This window comes from Orbicella faveolata, unplaced genomic scaffold, assembly GCF_042242905.1.
Source record: "Orbicella faveolata isolate gen_17 unplaced genomic scaffold, um_ofav_v1 contig_1, whole genome shotgun sequence".
Taxonomy (NCBI): domain Eukaryota; kingdom Metazoa; phylum Cnidaria; class Anthozoa; order Scleractinia; family Merulinidae; genus Orbicella; species Orbicella faveolata.
This window is the reverse complement of record NW_028301536.1, coordinates 2473901-2483122: the sequence shown is the minus strand read 5'-3', so window position 1 is coordinate 2483122 and position 9222 is coordinate 2473901. Positions and strand designations below refer to the sequence as shown.

Genomic DNA, 9222 nt, shown 5'->3' with positions numbered 1-9222 from the left:
GTAAATACTATAGATTTTTATAGAACTTTTATTGAACAGTGAAAGTTTTATTTTATTCATATTATAACAGCTAACCAAGAAAATGAATTTCCTCTTAGAATGTCCTCAGAGTTTGCAGTTAACCTTCAAGAATACAATGGTAGAGTTATTTGAAGCACATGCGTTTTGTAAACTATGCTTTGTTAAATATTGCTAAACTTGTCATATGAGAAATACTTCTTACTTGTGCAAGGTTCACAAGATAGTATTGTTTCTTATGTGTAAACTAACAGGTCTCCCAGCCAATTTTTGGAAAATCTCAGGAAAATGGGCTGTTCGAGTTCAAAATATAGGAATTTTGTGCCAATAAAATAGGCTTTTTATAGGAGCTAAAATAGATTTCATACAGTTAACGAATATAGAGTAGGAAACACACTTTCTGTGCTTTTAATTTTTGTAGTCAAATGTGTTAAACAGTAACATTTGTTAAAGGGCCACTAGAAAATGTTTTGATTTCCAAACCTTGTTAAAACAAAAACCTTATAATAGTATTTAAACAATTTAAACAAAACAATTTTAAGCAAACTGTAACATTGTTGCTATTAACTACAAAAACAAAAGTTGTAATGTCTTTTATGTCACTCAATTTTTCTCTTTTGCAAATTGATCATCTAATCTAAGCATATTTAATTTAAACATTGTTTCTATGATCGATACTAAAATAGCACACAGCTTAATTGATGTCTGGGGATCAGTTTTTAAAAATATGACTTGTAACAACCTTTATACTACTAGAATCTTATATAAAATTTAAACAATTTAAACAAAACAATTTTAAACAAACTGTAACATTGTTGCCATTTACTATAAAAAGTTGCAGTGTCTTTTATGTCACTCAATTCTTATCTTTTGCAAATTGATCATGAAATCTAAGCATATTGAACTTTGTTACTATGATTGATATTAAAATAGCACACAACTTAATTGATGTCTGTGGATCAGTTTTTAAAGATATTACTTTTAACAGCCTTTATGCCGCTAAAGAGTTGTTTGTGCAATTACATCACCAATACAAGCAGATGTGACCTTAGTAATCACATCCCTGTTATCTTTAAGGTCCATCAGAAACTCTTCAATAGTATCTGAGTCACTTGAAAGAGTAACTTGTGAAGACACTGACAACAGGCAGTTTATGGTGTCAGTGAATGCTGTCAGCCAAACTTCTTTCTCTTCAATTTCTACTTTGACTTGAACTGAGGCATCTCGGTTACATTCAACTTGACGCTGTCTTACACCACAACTTTTGCATTTGATGTATTTGTGATTAGATATTTCTGTTATCTTTCTCTTACAGGCTTGGCAAGCAATAAACACACTTAGCTTGTTTACGAACTTAAAATTCTTGACGCTTATTTCTTTTTCTGGGGTCTCCAGTAACAGAGGTCCCTGCAACGACTGCAGTTTTTTTTATCTGCTTCCTTGAAGGTAGTTGTTGGTGTCGTTGTCAGGTGGGTTCTTCCTTGGAAGTTCTTTACGTTAAGGTTTCGAAATTCATACGTTGATCCATTTTTTAGCTTGTCAATAAGACCATCCCAGATGTGAATGTTTGCAGTTCCAGTCTCGTCTTCCAAAATGCAGTCTTCTTTTACCATCGTCACCTTTTGAGTGGATTTCACAGGCACAGACTTCGGTTTGTCTTTGCCCAAAGAGATGGATGCTGTTACATTTACTTGTGGCTTAATTTTTAAAGTCTGTAGTTGCGAAAGGGTTATCGTGACAGCTGGCTGCATTGAGGAAGATGATTGGGATGGACCAATTGGCAAATAATCAAATTCAATGTCAAATGATGGTGCCAACCTGACATCTGATTGTTGGTTAAATATGATATCCTTGTTTGACTTGTTCTCTTTAGTTTTTGACAGAAGAACAGGTTTTTTTGATTCTGCATGTTCTTTAAGGGTTGAGTGACGTGGGATGTTAAACCCAACAATTCGTCGGACTTTTGAAGGACTAGTTTGGAGGTTGAAGTCACACCACTCAGTTCTTGAATGTTTGGAACGTTTTACGGGGCTCAAATTTTGAATGTAGCCACGCAGTGAAGCTAAAAAGAGAAATGTACATGTTAAAATTAAATCAGGAAAGCTTTTTTGTAAGACAGAGGAAGTTTAATTTAATTTACTACATTATTGGGAACATACTGTATCTAGTAAACCACGCTGCAATAAAATAAATGTGAATGAATAGCACAGAGAACATAGTTACTAAGTGAAAGTTTTGTGGTTTCTTATGCTCTGAAGAGTAGATGAATATGACATTACATCTTTTGTATAGGTTTTAAAATTGGTGAGATTGTTAGGAAATCTTTATATTGTTTAAGTTTCTTCTTTCCCACTTCCAATCACCTTTTACAAAAACCACTTACCTGATATAGGGTCTGGCTTACTGTTGGACATTTTTGACATACTGTTCTCGTGAAATCTGAAATGAAAATTAGTGATTACTGAAAGTTGTCCTTGAGTTTGAAATACATTTGATAGGTTTTTCATAGACATGTATATCTTATTGTATATAATTTGTATATAATTTGTATATAGTTTTAATATTGTAACACTGGATACGTATGTTTAATTAATGATTAATAAATACAATTGTTATTAATATTATTAATGTATACTAAGAGCTGTTCAGGTCCAACTCACTGTTGTCATTTTGCTGTTTCTTTTTTTTCTCTTTCATGCTTAAGATGTGTGAAGTTTCTTTTGCTAAATCATTAAGTCGCTTTTCTTCCTGCAATCTGTACTTTAAATTACACGACTTTTTGGGTGCTTGCAGTCTTTCCATAGTCATGGGTTCTACACTCAGGTCTTCAATCTTTTTAACTCTACTAAGAGCAACATATGTCATACCTGAGCACTTTTCTGAAGGGCCAAGATCAACCCATGCTTTTTTTAGAGTTAGACCTTGACATTTGTATATAGTCATTGCCCATGCTAACTTAAGTGGCAGTTGCTGCCTTTCACATTTGTGCCCAAGGTTTTGAGAAACCTGTGTAACTGGACAAATTGGAACACACCTTGGTAATATGGCAGACAGAGAAGGACCATGATAATTTTCATCAAACTGTACGATCACACAAATTGGAAGAGTGGGGGGATTTTGCTCATCTGCATAAACAAAATCTAATACATTTCCTAGTGCACCATTGCAAAGGCCAACCTCAGTCCAAATGTTCATAGTAAGCATAACTTTGCGCATTTTGCTAAGTATATTAAAGGCTCTAAACCTCCCATTTCATCAGAACTAAGTGTTTGAGCTCCACCAGAGTGACGAGCTTTAATAGTTGCTATTGGCTGATTAAGACTTTTTAATTTGACCATGTTTATTTCTGCCACTTTCGACTTTAGGTAGCATAAACGAATTGATGACTTTTTAAATTCAGCGAGGGTTGTGACACAATCAGGAGTTCTTGATAGTAATGTATGCCAATCAGATGAAGTCGATTTACCATCACGTGCTCTTAAAAGAATATCCCTGAAAAGGCACTGGTCACTACTGTCACCATTAACTCTATGGTTGACTTTCAATTCTATTACTTGTTTAAACTGTCGATACACAAAATATCCCCGAATTTGCTTATCTGTTTTGGGCATAGAATGGTATAGTGGTTTATCACCAACAGGAGGTAACTGTGCTATGTCACCAACAAGAATTACGGAAAGACCACCAAAAACTTCGCCTGCTTTCCCTGTAGCTTGACGACATCTAGAATCAATCCAGCCTAGCAAACTCTGACCGACAAAAGAATATTCGTCTATTATCTAATAATCAACATTTTCAAGATTACTCTGAAGCTGTTGCAGTGCTATTCCTTTCAAGTCAGTGAGTCTTTTTGTACCGATAGGTAACTTAAGGAATGAATGCAAGGTTACTCCATTAACATTAAAAGATGCCTTTCCAGTGTAAGCCAGTACCTGACATTTTACGTGGAGTTCATTTCTTATGGCATCAATAACATAGCTTTTTCCTGATCCTGCAATACCTTTAATTAGAAGATGTAAAGCTTTTTTATCACTATTATTAAAATGATCACAAACTGCATTATAGGCCAACCTTTGGTTTACACTAAAGGTTGAGATATCTACTGTCTTATTTGATTGATACCATTTAGGATTATTCAGACTTTTTGGATTGCTTAGCCATGATACCACAGAATTTAATTCATCTTCATCAAATAGTTCATTAATTTTGTGCCAATAGCCCTCAGGAGCTAAGCTGGAACTCTGTTCATCATTAGTAATGTTTTGGACATTCAATTGAGTCATAAACATCCACTCTTCTTTTTCTTCATTTGCAACATTTTCAGGGTTGAAAGTGTCAATTTCAAGTTCTACAGTTGATTTTAAAGTTTGCAACTTGATTTCCCAATTAGAAACTGCAGCCTTACAATTTTCACTACCTAAAAATTGCAGCCAGCATATTTTGAATGTTTCATCACATTCTTCAGAATTATCCCAGGCATTATTTGGAGTGTGCTGCCAAGGTTTATACTTCAACAGCTGATATTTACAAAAGAGCCCATAATGTTGATTTTGAGGATTTGCTGAATACTTTGGGTATGTTTTAACAATCACTGGTTGTTTTCGTCTCTGTAGTTTGAGCTTTTAATAATGAATGTAGATGCAAATTGCACAAAATTGTATTCTAGAATGTCTGGAATTGTTTTCATGTATTTCCCCCGGGTCTGCATAGATATCAAGTATGGATGAGCTAGTGCAAAATTCCTGATTTCTTTCTAATTGAATTCTTCTCGATCCATCAAGAGATGCAGTCATGACTTCATAAGTAGTGCTTATACACTTGAGAGAGAGTAAGTGATGCATCACTTCTTGTACTGAATAGTCTCTTTGTCCTACTGATTTTACTATGATCTTCTTAAATGTGCTATGGATATCGTTTTTATCTGAAATATTTTGTACAACATCGGTAAATGCATCATTAAGTACAGAAGAAGCTCTTTCTCCTTTAGATGTGTACTTCACAAGATATTCCAAACACGCATGATAATCAACAATTATTTGGGTGTCACAATTTGCTCTCCATCCTTGAAGTTGCAATGGCTGATGACTGTTTAATCTTGAGTCATTTCGTTTTGTGACAATAACTGCTTTATACTTGTGTTGGCCAGATTTTGTATGGACAGGTTCAAAATCAATCCTTGTTTTTGTGCAGTAATCAAATGGAAAATTAAACCCGCAACTTAATTCAGTTATTTTTCTTAAGACATTACTTAGTGCTACATAGTGTATGTCTTTGAACAGAATTCAATAGATCTACATAGTCTTCTTCCATGTTTGCAGTTTCCAGGTTGAGATATGATTTTATGCATGGATGACAATCTGGCTTGGACCAATCTTCATCTGGAGAACATGGATTCCATGTAGTTAATAAAAAGTCAACATACTGGCAAACAACTGACTCAGCTTTTTTTCCTTTTTGTTCCTTGTTTTTTAATTGTTGCAGGTCTACACTTGATATATATTCTTGGTGTTCTTTCATAAATTTTGCTGCCAAAAAGCCCTGTAGTGCTACTTTTGTAAGTTCACAGAGACCTGGGTCATTTTGCAAATTAGCAACTCCATGACAATGGATCGATCCTCTTTGTACAGCATATTCATATCTGTACCAGTACCAGGATACACCCAATGATTTATTTAACCAATATTTAATAAAACGGTCAGTTCTTTCAGTAAAAAGCCAGTCTAGAAGATGAGGATTTTCAAGAACATGTTGTTGCCTGGTTTGTGGTGTAATGTTCACAGACTGGGAATCATCAAGAAGATTATGAAATTCAGGCGAATGGTACTCAGCACATGACAAAGTGAAAAAAATTGTAGGAGGTCCTTCTTGAGCGATGGTAGCCCTTAAATCTTCTTTTGCTTTATGCCAATAGCTATTGCTGCCAGTTACGTTTTTAGCATAATGCATCAGTTTGGACATCAGTGTTGAAAAGTTATTTGATTGCAGCATTTGTTGAAGTTGTTCTACAGTTAGCTTGGCATCACTCGGATTTTGCTTTAGAAAAATACTTCCTTGGCTGAGAAGCCTGTGCCTCTGAATCATATTAAAGGCCCAATATGCAAATCGTGGGTGACTTGCAAACCTATATGTCCATTTACCATTAGAATACTCAGCAAATTTGATTAAATGCTTTATTTTCTCTCCTAGTGTTGCATTCCGCATTATAGCACTATTAGTGGGATCTCCTTTAGCATCTGGAAATAAAGTAGGAAATGCCATTGTTGCTAAAAATTCAATTTTAAACTCATTCAGCGGATTGGAATTTCTGGACGGCCAATTGAATTTATGCTTTTGCAATAAATTATCTCTAATTAGCTGTTTCTGAGGCTTAAATGTTACAGGGTTGATAATTGTGCTACTTAATTCTGTCTCATCATTGAATGGTATTTCATCAACATCAAGTGGACCTCTGTCTGGATCGATGTCATAATCTTTATTATTGTCAGTGCAATTGATCAGATGGATGTCCATTGGGATGCCGTCAGATGGTAAGGAAGCCAAGCATTCGTAATCAATAGTGATATTTTTATATAGAGGGTTATTCTTAACTAACCAGTGCAGGGCGCAGTTCACTTTTTCACGTCTCACCGTGAGTTCTTTAAGGGTATTATCTTTGCCTTTGACAGACAAAACTATTACTGGCAGCTCATTAGGGTATCTTGGCAAGGAATTTGCAAACTCTTGAATATCTTGAGAAAAGTTAATACAGTGGCCTTTATACGCCTTTTGTCCTCCTGGAAAAACACGTGCTATCAACATTTCCTCAAATTGTGTTAAATCTTTTAGTTTTTTTGGTACTTGTGAGGGGATCATATTATTTTGAGATGAAAATTCTTTCACATCATTTTTGTCACGTGAACACCTTGAGCAGATATAAGGAGTTTTCTTTTTTCCTTTTGCTGATAATGGCCACGCTTCATGGCAACCTTCACACTTATAAATTTTAAACTTAATTGAATTATGAAAGTCTTGCATGTTTTTAATAGCCCATTTCTGTAAACGAATTGATCCATTCTTTACACTATCAAATTGAGATAAAAATGTTTCTTTGTCAAGATCATCATTCAATGATGTATCTAGCGGTACTATATTTCTAATTGCAGTTTTTCTTTTTGATTCAATAAGCTTTTCTTTGGAATCATTATCGTTCATTTTTTTCTCTGCATTTTGTTTTGTATGCATTTTGCTTTTCTAGTCGTGCATATCTCTCACTCTTGGTCTCAATATCTTTTTTTCTCCTTCTGTAATTCCTCATGTATGCTTTTGCTTTTATTTGTCTAGAAAGTCTCTCACTTTCAGTTTCCTTAGCTTTTTTTGGCAGCTCTGTAGTTTTTCATATAAGTACTTTGCATTTCATTTTTCAGCTTTCTGTCTTTTGAGTCATTAGTAGCTACATCTACCTTCTGTCTTTTTGGGTTTGTGAACTTCTTTCTCAAAACCATCAGTTTGACGTTTAGTAGTTTCTAATTTTTGAAGATGCTTGTCTGTAGCTAATGTAAAGGAATTGTTGCCTTCGGGTATATTATCCACATATGGAATGGCAGACTTTTCATAGACCGCAAAATACCATCCATTGGCATATCTATGTAAGACTTCTTGAAAAGTAGTATATTGTTGGACTGCAGTACACAAATCGTCATAGTACAACCAATGTGTGCCACTGTTTATGGCAATGGTGAAATGGTGGTTTGCACAGCGCACAGTAGCCTTCAATAAATAAGATTACCTAAGACTTCCATACTTGCAGGGAAAACAATTTGATCAATACGGGTTGATGACAGTTCAATGAATAAAAATTTCGGCATGGTAACAAAATGTTGCAAAACTGAAACATCACCAGAATGCTTTTGGCATAAATCACAGAAAATTGGTCTGCTATTAGGTAGAGAAGCTTCTGAAACACAGTTTTCAAAATCAGTGGGCAAAATACCTGGGCAAGTAATATACAATACAATTGTACTTGTAGTTTCAGTATTTGATTGTTACATAGGGTGCAACAAGTTTGATTACATTGTTGAACAAGAAATAGTGATTTCAGGTCATCAGTTAAATCTCCAACTGTCCGCACCGTAAAAATATCACTAAAAACAGCATCAGCTGTCATTGCAAAAAATGATTCACAACGATCTCTCACGAGTGACCATACAGGCTCTCGCACAACCTCAACAGCACCAAGATTTTGCCTTCGGATGCATGACTCATAAACAACACGAAAAAACTCATTGCATGTAATGTTTTGAAGATGATTTCTGAAAACTAAAAAACATAGTTCGAGAAAGCAATCAACTGCACAAGAGAATTTCCCTACACTGGTTAAACAATAATTACGGAAATGATCTCTCAGATTTGACCCCTCGTGTGCACAAATACTATCAGTGCTATCTCGTATCGCATGCTCTTTGTCGTCCAAGACTTTACCAGTTTCTCTATTTATGTTTCCATTCACTATGTGTGCTTCCTTGTTCGAAATGAGGAAAGGATTGAAACTACCATTAGAAGGATAAGCCATGCGTCTTGACAAATATCTCCCTTTGAATTTGAAAACGACGACCCTGACATTTTGACACATACTCCCAAAATTAACAAATCATTGTTGGTAGTATGACTGTGAAAATATAACAACATAAACAATACATAAATCATTTTATCTGAGCTCTTGTAAGTTTTACATGTTCTGCGTGTACCTTGCACTTTAGTTTGTACCATAATCTGGTTCGAAAAACACGTGACAAGCGCGACAACGGAGGAATGTACTCTCAAGTTCTAAGATTTTGATTTGGTATACAATTTTCTTTTAATGCTTGGCACGCTAGCCGTTTGAGTTTGTTTTTGACTGAATTTAGTGTTTTATCGTCTTTGACTTTATCAGTTGGTTTGATTGCTCTATTGCTCGCTGGCGTTTTCAACTGGTCAACGATTTGACTGTTTTGGCACGCTGGCCGAGTTTGGCACGCCGGCCAGATCGAATTGACAACTCTTGTGGCTCGCTGGCCGATGGTTGGGCTTCTCGATCAATTTCCCACAATGGTACTTAACTAAAGTACACCCACTTATCGTGGTTTTTAGAACAAATAACACTTCAAAAGCACGCTAAAAAAGGTTTCTTACCTCTATAAACTCTTCCTTTCCCACTAACGAGATGCGGCTCGACGAGATCCGAATGCA

At 35.2% G+C, this 9222-nt stretch overlaps 2 pseudogenes; both read right to left on the bottom strand.

Moving 5' to 3' along the window:
• Positions 1-1017: 1017 nt before the first annotated feature.
• LOC149117706 (uncharacterized) lies at positions 1018-2509 on the bottom strand (annotated as a pseudogene).
• A 143-nt stretch (positions 2510-2652) lies between these two features.
• LOC149117705 (uncharacterized) lies at positions 2653-8161 on the bottom strand (annotated as a pseudogene).
• Between the last annotated feature and the right edge of the window lie 1061 nt (positions 8162-9222).